Source organism: Ursus maritimus, unplaced genomic scaffold (genome assembly GCF_017311325.1).
Source record: "Ursus maritimus isolate PB19 unplaced genomic scaffold, ASM1731132v1 scaffold_13, whole genome shotgun sequence".
Classification (NCBI taxonomy): Eukaryota; Metazoa; Chordata; class Mammalia; order Carnivora; family Ursidae; genus Ursus; species Ursus maritimus.
This window is the reverse complement of record NW_024423675.1, coordinates 13,087,153-13,104,701: the sequence shown is the minus strand read 5'-3', so window position 1 is coordinate 13,104,701 and position 17,549 is coordinate 13,087,153. Positions and strand designations below refer to the sequence as shown.

The following is a 17,549-nucleotide window of genomic DNA, read 5'->3' as shown; positions in this document are numbered from 1 at the left end:
GAGGAAAGTGAAGATTAAGGGGGTGTGTAGTAAAGAATTAGAGCTTGCCCAAAGAGAAGTCCTGGCCTCTGCATTTAGCCTGTTAAGATGGGGTTATCTGAGGGTCTTAGATCATACTGAGTAGTCTAACAATGTGACTTAGGTATAGTCTTAGGTTGGGAATTGGCCAGTGAAAAAGACCAACAATATGATTTTGGGTGGGGGCTGTGGGTCACACAGTATCAGTAAACCTGGAAACTGAGATATACCAAGTGGGCAATCAAACGATCAATCATGCCTAGATGATGAAGCTCCCTAAAAATGTTTGGACACCAAGCTCAAGTGAGCCTCCCTGATTGGTGGTACTCCATGCATATTGTCACATGTTGATGCTAGAACATTAATGTGTCCTGACTTCATGGATAGAAGACAGCTGAATCTCTGCATTTAAAAGTCTCCTAGACTCTGTTTTACCTGTGCCTTCCTTTAATCTCAATCTTTATCTTTTAACAAGCATAACCATGAATATAATAGTTTTTAGTGGTTTTGTGAGTCTTTCTGAAAATTACTGAAAATGGATTTGGGAGAACCACTCCATCTCTCCCCTCTCTTTTGCAAACTTGCACTCGGTATCAGAAATGAGGGTGGTTTTGTGTGGGGACTGTGCCTCTAACTTTGTAATTGGCCTAAATTTCTCACAGGGCATTTTCAGCTTTGTTAGAGTAAAAAGGTCACAGCAAGTTAATTTGATCATCACTTTGCCAAGCTGTACTACAATGGTGCAGGATGGAGGTTGTCCTGACCTTGCCTAGCTTTAAAGTGAACACAACCTCTCTTAGAAATTTAAAAATCAATAACACCTCTAATGTATACTATTATATAATAAACACCTTTTACATACTTTTATGGGATTTTCCCATAAGAAAAGACTTTTAAAACAGAGGGTGGAAAATATCTCTTTGAAGTAACAACAAGCCTCATAAATTGAGGCCAGGGTGGCAACAACATGAAAAAAATACTGAGTGACATACCATATGATTTCATTTATATGAATTTCAAAACCAGGAATAGTAATCTATGTTGCTAGAGGTCAGAATAGTGGCTACATTGGGGTGGCTGGGGTGGGGTAGGGGGATATAAATCCCCACTGGGAGCGTTAAAAGGGAGAATTAAGGAGTATTAGAAATATTCCCTATTTGATTTGGGTAGTAGTCACATAAGGTAGCATAGAGCACTGCACACTTAAGACAGGTATACTTTAGTATAGCTCACTTTTGAAAAAAAAGCTATACCCTAATTAAAAATTGAAGTCCTTCATCACATAATAAAGGAAACATTGAGTATTAAGGGAAAATTATATTTAATTGACAAACATTTGGTGTCTACTCTGTGTCAAGCTAGTACTTAAGGATACAATATACAGCAAAAAACAGAAACAAAACTTGTTTATAGACTACTGAGTCAGTCATTCTTTTTTTTTTTTTTAAAGATTTTATTTATTTGACAGGGATAGAGACAGCCAGCGAGAGAGGGAACACAAGCAGGGAGAGTGGGAGAGGAAGAAGCAGGCTCATAGCAGAAGAGCCTGATGTGGGGCTCGATCCCAGATCGCCGGGATCACGCCCTGAGCCGAAGGCAGACGCTTAACCGCTGTGCCACCCAGGCGCCCCTGAGTCAGTCATTCTTAAGCTACCACTAACAACAGTCCCGACTTTTAAAATTCAACATGCCTCTATTCTCTAGAATCAATCTTACAAATATACCTTTCACGATTTTGCATATGAAAGTTTCTATAAATAAATTCTACCTTTCTTATATGCCCAGCTCCATATTTGCTTTTTTTTGCAAAGGTGTTTAAGCTCCTGCAGCCAACAGTGGCCTATCTTTACTTTGGATTCCTTTTGTACTCATAAAGTATCACACAACTCAGCGCTTAATAGTTCTTGAATAGTCTTGTGTTAAATTTGTCTCCTTTTCAAACTGTAAGTTCCTCTAAGTTCCTTGAGAATAGAGATTATATCATACTTTTCTTTGGAGAGTTCACAATGCTTAGCAAAGTGTGGGTTATATGATATATGCTTAATTACTAGTGGATAGAATGAATGGAAACTTCATTCTGACCATATTAAAAATGCTTAAGAATAGTTAAAACTTCAGGAAAATTTAATTCCTAAAATAATTAATATCCATCATTATATATTGCCATTTTTTACTAGCTCAATTTTTATGTGCATAAAAGAGATAAAAGTTTGTCTTGATATTCTATTCTGTTTCCCATGGCTCAGTTCTGATAAGTGAAGGGAGGCTATCCTCATCTGTTTGATACCAATATATTTGCTTTAATTGAGAAGGAAAAGGATTGTGGGTGAAACATTTGTCTCCAAATATGTCTTTATCTCTCATGGCAATAGAACTCCTGAATTTTAACTGAATATATAATATAGTTGCTTAAAATAAAAACTACATTTACCAGCTGCCCTTGAAACTAAGTGTGGCCATGTGACTAAGTGATGGGTGTACTTTCAGCTCATGTTCCCAAAATATGCCTCTGTTCCCTTCTTCTTTAGACTGCTACTTGGAATATAGTCTTGGTTGCAAGCCATCTCATATTATTAGATGGGAACAATACCCTAAAAATGGTAGAATAACAAGAAGATACCTGGGTCTCTGTATGACCAAATCCTGACTACAACCACACTGTTCCAAGATTGCTCTTGGGGGAGGTGATAAAAAAGACATGACTGCTAGTTGACCCATGAACTGAAGCCCAGGCAATCAAAGGCACCCCTCCCTGTCCCCTATCTTTGGAATGTGAGTTCTGCTTGCCTTCCGGCTCCCAGCAGCTGCCCCAAGCACGCAGCCTTGAGATAATGATGTGGTCTGAGACTATTTAGACCGTATAAGACAGTATACGTACTTGACTGAACCTGGTTAAGGCCTCTATATAAACTTTTAAGATTCGACAGGTGGGTGTAGGGATCCGCTTGTCTTGTTGTACACTAAAAACAAGCCTTGTATGTATGTTCCCTTTGGTTATTAAATCTGCCACTTAACAACCTAGAGTGGCCTTCCTCTTTCTTTGGTCTCTCCCTGCCCTCCAAATACAGGGACCAGTTTCAAATTATACCTGGGGCGCTCCCAAGGAGCTTACAAACCAACAATTACCCACCTATCCTTTTTTTTGAGAGGAAAATGCTATTGCTACTGTTGTTCTGGGTCTCATATACAGTCTAAACAATTCCCTAACTTATCTGTTAGGGGAAATCACAGAATAGCAACAATTGGCAAGGAAAGATTCTTCCATTTCCACACAGTACTTTAAGTAATAAATATGTTAGAGCCTCAAACTCTGAGTGGGTGATTTGTTTGCATAAAAAAGGCAAATCTAGGGGCACCTGGGTGGCTCAGTAGGTTGAGTGTCTGCCTTCAGCTCATGGTCCCAGGGTCCTGAGATTGAGTCCCGCATCAGACTCCCCGCTGAGCTTCCTCTGTGCTCTCTTTCTCTCGAACAAATAAAATCTTTATTTTTTAAAAGATTTTATTTATTTATTTGAGAAAGAGAGAGAGAGTAAGCGAGAGAGAGAGAGAGAGAGAGAGAGAAAGCACCAACCAGGGGAGGGGCAGAGAAGGCAGAGGGTTAACTGACTGAGCCACCCAGGCGCCCTAAATAAAATCTTTGGGAAAAAAAAAAAAGAAAAGAAAGGCAAACCTACCTCCTGATATGGAAAGACTAGCCAAAAATGATTCACTTTGAAGCTACCCCTAATCTTCCTTCCCCCAAATCCCATTTATACAAATAAACTTGTATTCATATGCATACTCATACTTCTCACTGATTCTCACCTGGCATTTGGGCAACTAACTAGATATCAAGACAAATTAGCCAATGAGAACTCTCTGACTTGTAGTTTTCACTTCTTATGTTTATATTGACTGAGTGGTGTAGCTTTTTAAAACCTAATCTATGGTTGCATTTTTGAAATTGGTTTTTGTCTATATTTTATAGTAAATTATGAAAATTTAATGTATCTTACATCTTACAGGAAATAGTTAAGAATATTCATACACTGAATATGCCATAATTTCAAGGCTGCTAAAAGAATACCATTCATATTGTATATTCAACGTTGAAATTTTTATAGCTATACATTCTTCAATACCTTAAACTTTTCCTGTATTTTCAAGCATCCTCTATTTCTTTCGTCTTGTCTCACAGGAAAAAGTCCCTCTAACCAAGGTTAAGAACAACTTCACATGTATCTTGAGTTTATCCTTGTCTATCTTCACTTCATCTCACTGTTATCTTTACTTAATTCATTTCTTGTAGGTTCTTTACTTCTATCAATATCTTGTATGTTTGCTTGTTTTTCTATCTTAAAAACACACATAGACAAAAGTTTTTCTCTGGACTCTAATATTTCCTCCACTGCTCTGTTTTCATGCATTTATTAGACAAAAATGATTTTCATCCCTGTCTCCATTTTCTCTTCTCATTTATTCTCTTAATTTGCCATCTGATTTCCATCTCTATCATAAAGTTACTAAAATTGCTTCCAATTCATCAATTATATAAATCTCCAAAGACATTAACTCAGTCTCCATTCTCCTTGACTTTGAGCAGGAATTAACCTTGTTGACTACTTTTTAAAAAAATGATTTTCTATATCTTTGTTAATCTCTTTCCTCTTTGGCCACCCTTTCTTTCTCTTTTGCTAGCTCCCTTTCCTCCTCTCAATCCTAAGGGTACTGCATCTGAACTGTTTTGACCCTTTTCCTAATAATATTTTTTTCTGATTTTCCTTCACTACCTCTTTCCACATTTTATCCTTGCACTATTTGATTTACTACAGCTTTCACTTCTTAAAAAATCCCTATCTTACCATTTATTCTACTAGTTTCCCATTTACTTCCATAAGAACCTGCTCCTTGAACTCTTCCTGCTTCCATCTACACTGCTTCTTCTCTAGACTTGCTGCACAGCCCTTTCCGGGAATGTTTGTTTGCCTCTTTCTATGATTGGTACAGCTTTTCCAGAATTCCATGTTTTCTTCTTAGTTTTCAGCCTTAATTTTGCTGGAATATTTGCTGGAGTTTTTGCCCTTATTTTGCTGGAGTAAAGATCACAGCAAGAAAAATGTTCTGCAGTTCCACATCCTTGATAGTCTAAAAATCTTTATTTTAATCTTTGCTCTTGCAGTTAATTGCTAATTTGAGTAAGTATAGACTTCTAGACTGAAAGATATCTACCATCAAAACTTTGAAAATATTCTGTCATTGTTTTCTAGGATCTAGTGCTACTGATAGGTCTGATTTTTTTTTTTAAAGATTTTATTTATTTGACAGAGAGAGAGAGACAGCCAGTGAGAGAGGGAACACAAGCAGGGGGAGTGGGAGAGGAAGAAGCAGGCTCCCAGTGGAAGAGCCTGATGTGGGGCTTGATCCCAGGACCCCGGGATCACACCCTGAGCCGAAGGCAGACGCTTAATGACTGAGCCACCCAGGCGCCCCTGATTTTTTTTTTTTTAAAGAGAGGGGGAGAGAGGTGGGGGGGGTGGGCAAAGGGAGAGAGAGAATCTCAAGCAGGCTCCATGCCTGGTAAAGAGCCCGATGCGGGGCTTGATCACATGACCCTGAGATCATGACCTGAGTCAAAATCAAGAGTTGGATGCTTAAGTGACTGAGCCACCCAGGTGCCCCAATAGGTCTGATTTTTATTTTCATTGATGACATGTCTTTTATGTTTAGAAACTTTGGGGATTTATTATCATCATTATTATTGACTAGTATTATTCCTAGTTTTTATTCTTGGTATTACATGATAATATCTCCAAGTACGAATCTTTTTCCATCTATTTTCTGATACCCCGTAGTCTACTCAATCTGAAAACTTATTTCCTTCTACATTCTAAAAAAACCTTTTATAATTAAAACATTTTTTTCTCATTTTTTTTTCCCCTAAATCTCTTTCTTTTCTAGTAGTTGAATGTTAGTCCACTGGATTGGTTCTCCATGACTCTTATCTTTTCTCATATTTTCTGTTTATGTCTTTCTATGCTATGTTCTAGATTTCTCCAATTTTATCTCCAGTACTTCCCTTGAATTTTTTTTATTTAAGTAATCATGTTTTTAGTGTCTCAGAACTCTATTTCATTCTATGCTTGCTTCTTTTTCAGAGTACCTTGTTTGTAGCTTATAGATACAATATATTCTGAATACTGAAGTATATAGAGTGTTTTTTAAAAATGTTCCCTTTTATTTCATGAATTATAGCATTAAGACACTATTAACCCTTTGATGATATATCAGAAGGATCATCTGCTTCCAGATTGTGGTTGACTTCAGGTAACTGAAACAGCAGAAAGGGAAACCTTGGACAAGGGGCAGGACTACTCTAATCAATTTAAATAAATCCCCTATTGTTTTTGGAATAATACGTTATTAAGTAAGAGTTTTAGTTGGTTGCTCAACCACCCATTAATTTCAACCCACCCTACTCAATATATTTTTTAAAGATTTTATTTGTCAGAGAGAGAGAGAGAGAGAGCCACGCACACAAGCAGGAGAAGCAGCAGGCAGAGGGAGAAGCAGGCTCCCTGCTGAGCAAGGAGTCCAATGCAGGACTCAATCCCAGAATCCTGGGATCATGACCTGAGCTGAAGGCAGAGGCTTGACTGACTGAGTCACTCAGGTGTCCCCACCCTACTCAATACTGACAAGAGATTCATACAATCCCATTTTCTAACTGCCAAATCCTGATTGCCTACAGTACTAAATTCCTTAAATTAAAAATTGAGTATTTTTACAGATTCGTTTCTAATTTTAACTTTATTGTTACTACCTTCCAATAAGCACCTTCTATTATAGACCAACAGGTTACTCATTATCATAGAGTGCATCTGCAATCTTGTTTCCTTGTCTTTGCTCATGGCACACTTTCTGGATAGTCTTCTTTCTCTTCATTAGGAACCCTGTCATCAGACTCTCTCCACTGACATTTTGAAAAACCCTCCAGGGATTACAAAGAGGACAAAGATAGTTCTTAGAGTTCAGTGAAGTGTATTTCCCTCTAGGCCAGGACTGTCTAATAGAAATAAGATGCAAGCCACCTATGTAATTGAAAACTTTCTAGCCACATTTAAAAAAATAAACAGGTAAAATTACTTTTAATATATTGACCCAATATATACCAAATGTTAATATTTCAATATGTACTCAATATAAGAATTAAGACATTTTACTTTTTTTTTGTACTAAGTTTTAAAATCTGATGTATATTTTGCACTTACTGCATGTCTCCATTTGGATCCACCACATTTGAAGGGTAAAGAGCCGCATTTGGTTAGTTCTAGGGCAGTTCTGGCGGGGTCCATTTTCGATCTCCTCCTTCTTCCTTAAGTCTCTGGAATCGTGATAAAAACGATCTGTCACATGAATTTCTAGCACTTATTGTTAGTACCTCTCATTATCACGTGGCTTCCTCTCATTATTTACCTTTTGATGCATTTGTCTTGTCTCACAAAAATAACCTGTAAATTCTTTTAAGTCTGGGACCATGGGCTGATCCAGTCTCAATTTGAGAATAAATTTAATAAAACCATGAGCTAATTCTTTTGATGTACGGCTCCCCTGCACCTAGTGCCTATGAAGTAAGCCTTTAGAATCTAATTAAGGTTAAATCCAGTGGTTGAGGCATCCAGCCGTCCTAAGGCAGATAACTTCACTGACCAGTGCTAGAAGGGGATTTTCTTATCGGGATCTGAACTCTGTTTCTCTCAAGTTGGCATCTCTTGAGACCACATGAAACAAATCTAATGCCACACGACTAGTGTTCATCTGGAGATGTCCCAGTAGCTTTCTCTCTTCTATGAGAATCCTCACAAGTTCCATCAGTACTTTTTTTATGTGTTAGGTTTTGGGGTTCTCGTCATCATCTGCTCTCCTATGAAAGATTTCCAGCTTCTCTGAATTTTTTTTTTTTTAAGTGCTCAATCTATATCGAACACAGAACTCCTGTTATGGTTTGGCCAGTGAAGGGTATTAACTAGATCCCTACTGACTTCCTTTCTATAAAACACAGTTCTACTAAGCATCAAGACGCATTCCTCATGAGAAAGGCGGATGGAAGGGGAGGAAGCTAGCACACATTAAGTCATGATGTCATGACCGACGTTTAGTCTAGAACTGTATACACATACACCAGACAGTTCTTGAGGTTAGTTGATTCTTCCTAATGTCGCGCGTCTTTTCAAATGAGCCAGGGAATCTTCAGACATTTTGTTTTTGGTGGGGGCCGACCGACCAAAGGACCTGCTAGCATTAATAACTAAGATATCTGAGCTGAGAATTAAGAAAGCTTAAGGGAAGACCTGAGACCAGAGAACGGTGTATAACATTGTCCCGTAGCCGCGAGCTCTGGCTGGTGATGAAGATCCCAATTACCCGGTTCTTCAGACTTCATACTTACTATTCTTCTCTCCTTTATCTTTAATACGAATTATTACTTCTCTGTCTTCATCTTAGGGAGAAGAACGGCAGAAAAGATGCAGTCAACTCAAGTAACTGCAGGGAAAGTTCTCTGGCAGTGAGCTAGACGCAGCAGTCCCGACTCCGCAGGCACACCCACCTGACCGCGGAGTCCTAGGAATGCGCGCGTGCGCGTCCGCGTCCGTGCCCGTTTGGGGGCGCGCCCTCGGCGCCAGCCAGGTCCTCTTCGCAGCTCTGCTTTGCCGGCGGGAGGCGGGAGGCGGGAGGCGGGCGGCGGCGCGCGCGCGCGGACGGGGTGGGGCAGGAGGGAGCCGACGTGCCGACGTTGGCGCCGCTGCGGGCGGGTGACGTGTAGGTCCGCGCCTGCTCCGCCCCCTCCTCCTCGCCGGGTTTGTAGGTTTGTAAGGTGGTCGGGGCGCTATACTCAGTGACTGGGAGCGACCCCGGCGAGCTCGGCGTGGGGTGCAGAGGGAAGCATAGCGGTGCATCCGCCCACTGGCATATTCAGCTCTGCCCTCTGCTCCCCACGCGGCGTGGAAAGTAAAAATGAAAACGAAAGGGAGGGAGACGCGAAGGTAGGAGCTGACCGAGTGATGGGAAGCGCGTGAGCTGGGGCCGAGAGGTGAGGAGGTGGAGGTGGGAGAAGGAGGAGGGGCGCCGCGGCCCGGGGTAGGTGGCGGGAGGCCGGGACTTCGGGGTGGGCGACGCGACGGGACAGCACTCTCCGGACCAGGGGGCAAGCCACGAGCTGTCATCCTTCTTGGGGCCTGAAGTCGTGTCCATGGTCTCCGACAGTCTGGTTTCACTCTTGGAATTTGTAGGCGGGGGTGGTGATCCAAAAAAATCAATCCAAGCCACATATTGCCCAGGTGTTAGGCCACAACGTGGTGGCCAGATGGGGTGATTTTTCTTTCTTGTGAGAGAGTAATTTGTTTTCTTTAGGTTTTGTTTGTTTTGTTATAAAGCCGTGGTAACTTTTTCGTTTTCCTCACGATTTTGGGAGAAAAGCTGCTTTATATTTTTTTATCCCCACACTGAAAAGTAAATAGTCTGGTTAGGGAGTTGATCATGGTGAATTGTGGGTGAATTTAGCGATCGCCAAGTCTAGAATGTCATTTTGAAGTAACTAAATGTGTGCGCCCGTGAGGGAGGTGTTGTGGGTTTTGGAGCAGTTGCATTAAATAGCCTTTATATCATAAGTTAACTTATTTATTGAATGCAATGCGTTCGTGTATTTTGCTATTCTTTGTTTTAAAAGAAGCATAATTTTAGCGTTAGCTAAAAGTTTTATATGAATGGTGTCACATGTACACTCAAGCTAGTAAGCATATTTTCTTTCTCTAAGAATGGATTGAATAGCCAGTATCTCCATCACTAGATTTCATGTTTCATGTGTGAAATGTTTTTTTCTCATTTTCAGAGTGTTGTGAAAAGTTAATTCAGCTTTTGATTCTACTCTGAGCTTTTGTGGATGTATCTTTTATTTTTAATGATGGCTATAATAATAGTCTTGCATGAAAAAAATCCTCCTTAGAGATGCCAGTTAGTGTAGGCTAAATAATTTTATTGTAATGAATTAATTTTTCATGGTTTAGCCTTCTTGATCACTGCTGAACAGTTTTCTTTTATCATTTCGTTCATTCATGTCTTCGTCTGTGCCACACACGTGCTAGGCCTAGAAAATCAAGAGAGATGTAGTGTCTGTGCTTATGGAACTTTCTATAGTCCCACACCCTTTTCACAGAGAATCTTTATTTATTTTTAAGATTTTATTTATTTATTTATTTATTTATTTATTTGACAGAGAGACAGACAGCGAAAGAGGGAACACAAGCAGGGGGAGTGGGAGAGGGAGAAGCAGGCTTTCTGCCAAGCAGGGAGCCAGCCTATTGGGGGGTGGGGGGAGGGGGGGAGGGCTTGATACCAGGACCCTGGAATATGACCGGAGCTGAAGGCAGATGCTTAATAAGGACTGAGCCACCCAGGTGTCCCTAACAGAGAATCTTAACTGGGGTTCCTCTTCATGTCGTGGATCTCTAGTGGACCAAAGTAAGGCTTTTCATGAGAATAAGTTATTGTCAGTGTTTATATGTAACTGTCCTCTAAAGAGGAACAGATTATTTTTGTTGAACAGCATGACTTGATTTTGCCTTTGATCAAAAAGAAAGTACACTTGCCAATGTTTTGCCAGTTAAGAATAATTTTTTTCTTTCTGTTTTTAAATATTTATTTGAGAGAGAGGGAGCTCAAGTCGGGGGAGGGGTAAAGGGAGAGGAAGAGAGAATCTCAAGCACACTCCCCACTGAGTGGGGAGCCCAACTCCAGGCTCTGTCTCAGGACCCTGAGATCATGACCTGAGCCAAAATCAAGAGTTGGCCACTTAACCAACTGAGCCACCCAGACGCCCGAAAAATATTTTTTTTCTTTTTGCAAAGTTGGCTTAGATACAAAGTTCACAGTTGGAAGTCAGTTTCTATCTGAAAAGGACTTAATTTTTCCAGTTTTTACATTGGTCTCATTGGATCTTCTATGTGTTAATAACTTGTAATTCACAAGAATTATATGCACAAAGCATATTCATCAGAAATATGTATGGTACTTATTGACAAGTAAATTTTTTGCCCCATAGTATCTTCTCTGGGGAGGTAGTTAGCATAAGCCCTTGCAGTGCAAAGTATATCTTGATATAATGTGGCAGTTTTCAACTTTGAGAAGGTATCTACCTGAAGTTGAAATTTTAACAAACACATTTATGTAAAGAAAAAGTGCATAATTACCAAGGAGGAAAGAATAAGTATCTTATGTATTCAGTAATTGTGAGAAGGTAGGCATTATGTGTCTTTCTCCTACATTATACTGCAAAGTTTTTTAAAGTAGGTACTGGGTCTTATTTCTTACATCTTTTGCCTAGTACAATGCCTCACTCATAGTAGACTATATAAATGTTCATTCATTTAGCATATACCATCTCATTTAAGTCCTGTAGATGAGCAAGTATGTTTGAGCATGTAGATGAGCAAGTATGTTTGAGAACGTTTGCTGTTTGTTCAGTTTCATTTTTCTGCTGTTAGCTATGATAATCTGCTTTACAGGTTGTCTTATTTCTGAAACTCTCTGTTATTCAGATTTAATGCAATTTAATCCATATTTGAATATTCTGATTTAATCAGATCAGTTAACCTGAAACGGGCATAAAAAATCATTTTGAGGGGTGCCTGGATCGTTCAGTTAGCTAAGTGTCTGCCTTCAGCTCAGGTCATGATCCCAGATCCCTGGGATCGACCCCCGCATTGGGCTCCCTGCTCAGGGGAGAACCTACTTCTCCCTCTCCCTCTGCTGCTCCCCCTCTTTCAAATAAACAAACAAATAAATAAATCTTAAAAAAATTTTTTTTTGAAACTCCTCTTTATTTTATGGATCAGAAAGTTGATGTCCAGAGGTTAGCTCATTGTCATCAAACAAAAATGGACATCTGAATTCAGTTCTCATTATTTTTATTTTACTTTCATATTATGTCATTTTGCTTCTCCTCATTGTTATTTGAATAGACTAACTCTTGGGGACCTTTGTGAATTAAGATAGAGTCTCATTTTATCTTTCTAATTTTGGAGTTTTGGGCTTATGTTCCTCCACTTCTGTGATCTATTCTACAGAAAGAATTGTTAGGAATTTCATTCATTATCAAAGGTTTGAACTGACATGGAAAATAGGGTGGAATTTGGAAGAGGTACATATTTTTAAAGCTAGTAATATGTAATTTATAGGTAGCAGTAAGCATTCTCAGAATATGTTTAAATAAGATCATTGCTTAGAAATATTTATATTTGAAGAAGAGAAAGTTCACACCTGCTTATTTAATATTTAAACCAAAGATTTGCAAATATACTGAATCAGAATTTCTGGGGGTGGTGTCTAGAAATGTTTATGTTCAAACAACTCCCCAGTGATTCCAGTGCAGCCAGTTCATATTGGAGAACTTCTAATTAAACCATATGAATTCAAAAGCCTCGTAATTTTCTATTCTGGTCTATTAAAGCAGAACTTCAAAAGAAGGGCGGGAATTATCTCAGGATTATGGAGTAGTCAGAGAGGCAGTTGCTAATGTTTCCCAGCATTTTTATTTTTACTTATTTATTAAATTTAATTTAATAAATTAAGATTTATTTATTTATTGGAGAGAGAGAGTGTGGGTATCTTGAGGGGTTGTGGGGGCAGATGGAAAGGGAGAGAGAATCCCAAGCAGAGCCCAATGCAGGCCTCCATCTCAGGACCCTGAGATCAAGACCTGAGCTAAAACCAAGAGTCAGACACTTTACCAACTGTGCCACCCAGTTGCCCCAGTTTCCTAGCATTTTTAAAGACTTGCTAAGTCTTTTTGAAATTAAGTCAGTGACTAGCAAGTTACTCAGTTTTGTGTAGCTAAGAAACATGGCATGCAAATTTGATAAAGGAAAATATATTCCATTCCAAGAGAGGAAATTCTTATTGATGAGACAGTTTTTCTTTTTTTCTTTTCTTCTTCTTTTTTTTTCTATCTGGGTGGTTGATCTTGAGCCTGCAGGGAGAAGGCTGGCCCCAGACTTCTCCAGGTCAGTGTTTCTTTGCCTCCGATTCTTACATGTCCAAAGACAGAAGACCACGCAGACATGGCTTTGTTTGAGGGTTCTATTTGTCTTTTTAGAAAAATTCCTTTACTTACTTTCTTGAAAGTCAATAAATGCCCAACAGGCTAATCAGGTGGAACAATATAAAAATGTTAAATTCTACTTTTAAACATCAATAGAGATAAATATGCCTTCATTTTGATTTAAGAAACTTAGTTATAAAACCCTACATAAGTGATTTATAAGAACTTAATTAATATGAGGATGATGCTCATTTTGCAAAAATAATTTCAGTGCATTTTTTCTCAGTGGGCGTGCATTTTCTAAATTAGACCTGATTTAAGCAGGACCTTTAACACGAGGGGAGCTCGTTAAACTGTTTTTCTGAGCATTCTTTAATGAGTGAAGGAAACTTTGCAAAATATTAACACTGTACTCTGGGGATGGGGAAACAAGGAATAACCTAAAGATCACTTCTGGAAAGGGTCACAAATTAATGTTTTGAGTACACATCATTGAACAAAAATTTATTGAGTTTCTTGGTATAGGCCATAGGTACTGGGGAAAAGCAAGACATACACTACGTAGTAGTGAGGTGCTAGTCAAGATGCTGGCTTTGTGAGACTTAAAATTGACTTGAATCAAGGAAAAATACTAATACCCATGATTGCTGCCTGGTCAGTCTGAGATGAGCAAAGTAGAGACTTTGTCATTGATTTAAACAGTAAAAAAGTTGGTATCCTAAGTTACTGATTTTGGCCATTATCTTGGGGAAAAAAATAAGAGTTATTAGGGAGTTTGAAAAATGATTGATTTAACTCCAGTTTTTCAGAGCTCTTCTCTTTGTATTTATTGTATATAATAGAAATGCTAGTAAAGAAATATCAGGTGAGTGAAAGCTGTCCTACATTCTTCTACTATGGTTTTACTTCTGAGCCCACTCCTACCCCAGTTTTTTTAGCAACTGTCAACTTTTACCATTGCTTTTTGTTTCCTGTTATATTAGCCTGAGATTTAGAAAATACTCAGATATTAATTTTAGAATTAAATTTCTGCATGTATAAGTTCTTGAGTTCTTTGAGAAGAGTGGCATCATAAGTTGAATAAATCACATCAGATTTTTATTTCTTTTGTGTTTGGAAAACGTACTAGTTTGTAAAACATCTCCTTAAGGACTAAAATAAATTAATCAAATGATTAAATTAACCTGGGGGGGACATATTTTTGAGGTCTTGAAATGGAGATGATGTAAACATTAAAAAATATATATAAATATATATATATGTGTGTGTGTGTGTGTGTCTATACCTGTAAATACTGCCTCTTTTTTTGTGGCCACTTTTTCCTCCTTTTATCTTTCTTCTCAGTCTATCCATCAGGCCATTATACAAATACTTATTGAGAACCTACTATGCCCCAAACAGTATTTTATTTTAGGTGATGTGGATACTGCAGTGAACAAAGCAAAATTCCCACCCTCATGGGGTTCATATTTCTATTGGATGAAACTGAATTAAAAAACACAGAAAATGTGTCACGTGGTAAGTGCCATGAAATAAAGTGAGTTGGATGCAAGAGAAGGATCAAGGAAAGGATGCTATTCTAGATAGGGTATTCAGAGAAGGCTTCTCTGGCAAAGAGACATTTGAGCAAAGACCTGAGGAAATGAAGGAGCTACCTATGTGGTATGTGGGAGAAAAGTGTTCATACAAGGAGATCTGCTTGGTATAGTTATATCACTGGTAGGAAGGCCAATATGGATGTCCCAATATGAGCAAGGAGGAGAGTTACAGGAGATCAGATCAAAATGTAAGAAAGCCAAGTTCTTAAAGCCATTTGAAGTTTACTCAGAGATATGGGACTCCTTTGAAGGGATTTGAGCAGAGGGGAGCCATAAATGTCACCTGTTTGGGGGAAGAATCATTCTTGTTTATGTGTGGAAGCTACATGGTTAGAGAGTAAAGATGAAAACAGGCAATTGTAATAATCCAGGGAAGAGAGGGTGATAGAAGTGATCAGATTCTGAATGTATTTTGAAGGTCTAGTTGGGAGAATTTGCTGATGAGTAAAGCATAACTCTTGACCTTAACAACAGGCAGAATGGAGTTGTGATTTATTAAAGTAAGATAGACCACAGGAGGAGATTTGCAGTGGGAGATCAATTTTGATATTCTTAAGTTTGAGTTGATTGTTAGACATGCAAGTGGAGATGTGAAGAGGTAATGGGTATACAAATCTGGAATAGAAGTGAAATGCACAGTATGGAGATAAGAATTTGGAATTAGCATATAAATGATACTTAATGCCTTGAGACTGAATGGGATCACCTCAGAAGCAAGTGTAGGTAGAGAAGGGGTCTGAGATCTGATCTTGAGGCATAGCTATGCTTAAAGAATAGGAGGATGAGGAGGAACCAACAGGAGAAAAAAGTGCCAGTGTTGTTGGAGAAAAAACAAGAGATATTGGTGTCTTAGATGCAAAGTGAAGCAACTGTATCTAGAAGGACTAGGTCAAAAACTGTCAGGAATTAAACAAGGACTGAGCAGTAACATTGAATTTGGCAATGTTGAGGTTATTTGTGAAACTGATAGCTCTTTTGGTAGGGCAGTGGAGGTAAAAGCCTGATTGGAATGGAATTTGTTGTAGATAAGCTGAAAAGTAGGATGCTAATTCAAGAGGGCTGTGGAGTCAGTGGAGGTTTTTAAATATGGGAGCCCCTTTACCATATTTTTAGGCTTTGGAGGTGATCCAGTAGAGAAGAAAATATTACTAATAAGGAGAGAGGGGACAGTTTCACTTCAGCAATTTTATCGTGTATCCCCACTGAATACATTTTTCTTGAATGAATTAATGAATGGATAAAAAGTGTTTTCACCAGATGGAATATATTTTTTATTGGTGCTGAATAAAAAGTGGGATAAAGAACACTTTAACACCTCTTTCAGATGATTGTGAAAGTTGATTAGGTTTCAGTCTTCGTTGGTTAGATTACCACCTTTAAGTTTACTTTTTCACCCTGGTGAGCCTGGTGTTTCTCAAGTCTTACAAATGGTCTCTTAAGGTGTGCTGCTATGATGGGCTTGTCTAATCTTTTACTTTGTGTTCCTTTTTTCCCCTTTAACCTTTTAAAAAGTTGGTACCTATTTCAAAAATTTGGCAACCTATTATGAACTATTACCTTAAATGGCATTGAAGCACAATGTGCGTGGGAACATTAAATGAGCACCCAGATGCTCAGTGTTCAGATGTTCAGTCTCTCATTAACCTGATAATTTTTAGGTAGTATTTTCAGAACCTGCGATTTGCTGTTCAGTTTGATGCTTTAAAACTATTATCTCTCTTATTAGCCTCTGTATTTACTGAAACTTAATTATAACTTTTAATTATGGAATATTTCAAGAACATGGGAAATTTCAGAAAAATACTATAACAAATACTAAGGCACTTGCTATACAGTTTTAACAAATTTTATTTTGCCTTATTTGCTTCAGATCTTTCTCTGCAATTTACAGGATATGAAATACTGCAATTTATAGGATATAAACCAAGGCATAATATGGGGGTTGATGGAAAGAAATGGGATTAACTTGGTGAAGAGAAGACTTAAAGTAGGATGACTGCTGTGTTGACCTATTTAGAACTCTCTAATGTGGGAATGAGTGCATAAATTTGATAACTTAAGTACAGATAGTTTTTTTTAAGTATGTTTATGATCAGAAAGCAACATCCAGTAATCAATTATTTTATGGTCTATACTTATATGGAAATTTTTATAAAACATTGAAAAATATCATTCTTCCATCTATACAGATGTCATTTTTAGTAAGTCAACAGACGTCATGATTTTCCTTGTATCTTCACTGTAAAAATTGTTAACCAACAATCTTTAGAGAAATGACTATATTACTATTCAAAAATTTAAGGTCACATGCTATAATTTTTAAAACAGAGAAAGTGAATTTTAAAAATATGTTTGAATGCTTCTTGAAATGTTTCGTTTCTTTCAGTAATTAGATTTTAAAAAGGTAGGGAGAGTCATTGTCAAAACTTATTTTCCCTTCAGTTGTAGAATATATAATTTATTGCTAAGAATAGTGGCCTAGAAAGAATATAAGAAAGAATGAGAACTAATAGGCCTGACCCTTTCAAACATTTTTTTCAGTTTCGGAAGCTGTGAGTAGCAGAGGATGAAGTCTCATAAGGAAGTGATGGTTCATCTCAGGACACAGCACAGAGAAAATATTCTGGTGGACTCTCTTTGTCAGGGCACATTTCTGACTGATATCACAGAAAGCAAAAGAAAGCACTGTGTTTTTTTATTGGTAGTTAAGCTTTTATTCATAAATATTGAAACAGTTCAGACCTGAATGTTAAGTAATGGCATGGCAATACATTTTTTCAGAAATAATAAATAAAGCACCTATATTAAATGCAGTGTATTAACATCACAGAATTTTTACTCTATGTATTTGTACGTAGAGA

General features: G+C 38.1%; 1 protein-coding gene and 1 non-coding gene across 2 annotated transcripts in view; one reads left to right on the top strand and one right to left on the bottom strand.

Annotated features, from left to right (window-relative positions):
* Nucleotides 1-8,808: 8,808 nt before the first annotated feature.
* ASCC3 (activating signal cointegrator 1 complex subunit 3) overlaps nt 8,809-17,549 on the top strand; it is a 321,764-nt gene continuing 313,023 nt past the window's right edge. The window contains exon 1 of the mRNA XM_040627571.1: nt 8,809-9,085. The gene's annotated coding sequence lies outside the window, so the exon portion shown is untranslated. The remainder of the gene's footprint in view (nt 9,086-17,549) is intronic.
* On the bottom strand, nt 12,993-13,126 carry LOC121102350. Its single transcript, XR_005834467.1, has one exon. It is a non-coding gene; the product is annotated as a small nucleolar RNA SNORA38 (small nucleolar RNA).